The sequence below is a fragment of the Alexandromys fortis genome, unplaced genomic scaffold, assembly GCF_014885135.2.
Source record: "Alexandromys fortis isolate MF-2015 unplaced genomic scaffold, M_Fortis_MF-2015_v1.1 scaffold_107, whole genome shotgun sequence".
NCBI lineage: Eukaryota > Metazoa > Chordata > Mammalia > Rodentia > Cricetidae > Alexandromys > Alexandromys fortis.
In genome coordinates this window covers 3067178-3068941 of record NW_026067987.1, presented here as the reverse complement: position 1 = coordinate 3068941, position 1764 = coordinate 3067178, and positions in this window count along the sequence as shown.

Here is a 1764-nt window from a genome sequence, read left to right as displayed (position 1 = left end):
TCGAAAAAGTAAATAAATAAATAAATAAATAAATAAATAAATAAATAAATAACCATCTATTATTTCAATTCTGGGCTAGTGTGAGTTTTCTTTTAAGCATCCTTCATCTGGCACTCACATGGATTTGGACTCCACACCTACCAGATGGATGGCCTAAAGGCCTGGCCAGTGCATGGCCCAGAAAATCTCCCAACCCTGCCTGCTTGGCTTGCTTTTACCTGATCAGTTTTTTGTAGAACCCCCACCACAGCGGAGCTTTCTGTGTGCAGCAACTTGGAAATTTCCCAAGCGCGCACAGGACTGCCACATTCCCTGGCATGATTCCTTGCCACGTGGCAACTTCTTCAGCTTCCAGTTTGTGCTCTCTGCCCATGAGTTCTGGGTTTTTAGCTCGTATATGGAATTGATTTAATTGCTTTTAATTTGTCAAGCAAAGCATATTTATCAGTATTTAACCAGTGCCAATGAACAATGAATTGTCCTGCAGTAATCTTTGAAATTTCCAGGAAGAAGATGGAGCCCCATAACGACAACTCCATCTGATTGACATCATGATGCTGATAACACTACTACTTTGGGTACCAGCTGCTCAAGATGGTTCCAACTTAGTTAGGTAAAATGGAGCACTTTTTTTTTTTTTTTACAACATTCTGACCAGAACTCCAAATAAGAACCTCAGAAAAACCCTTCCAAATACTCAGAGACTATTTGCAATTATACCAGACGTTAATCTTGGAACTTAACCATCATTTTACTTTCACAGGATCCCATAGAAAGAACATTGCCAGCCGGGCGGTGGTGGCACACACCTTTAATCCCAGCACTCGGGAGGCAGAGCAGGCGGATCTCTGTGAGTTCAAGGCCAGCCTGGTCTACAAGAGCTAGTTTCAGGACAGGAACCAAAAGCTACGGAGAAACCCTGTCTCGAAAAATCAAAAAAAAAAAAAAAAAAAAAAAAAAGAACATTGCCCCCATGACAGCTGGAAGTAATTCTAGAAGACCATGTCCCCTCTCCCAACAAAGTTTGTCCTCAGGGTTAGGGACATCATTTAGGGATTGATTATAATTAGTATAGAGTTGGGGGTATGAGTGGAAATCTTGTAGGCTCAGGGATAACTTTGGAAAAAAAAGAAAAATTAGATGGGATAATAGATTGGTGTGAGCTTATTCACACTAATAATAATAGTGAGTAATAGAGTGAATATGTGTGAGCTATTATTTATAGGCAATTTACATTGGTATAAATTTTTGTATATTCATACAAACTTAAATTATATTGAATATGTTCCTATTTTCATTCACCATATTTGTATACCTAGGCAAAGTTATTTTGTCATATTGCATGCATGCATGCATGCATGCTTGTACCTCTGCTTAAAACATTTTTGTATATTGATACAATTTAAGATATATTTATCATATTGCAATGTACATTTCTACCTCTGATCAAGATACTTATATGTTGTCTGAGTTTTCTGCCATGTCTGGTTCCCACAATAGTTAAGTCCCAAAGAAATCACACAGAAGTCTACATTAGTTATAAACTGATTGGCCCATTAGTTCAGGCTTCTTATTAACTCTTATAACAGATATTAGCCCATTATTCTTATATATGTTAGCCATATGGCTTGGTACCTTTTTCAGTGAGGCAGTCACATGTGCTTCAATGGATGGGCCAGAACTGCAGAGCGAACTTTCCTCTTCCCAGAATTCTTCTGTTCTTGTCACCTGCTTCTACTTCCTGTCTGGTTGTCCCGTCTATAC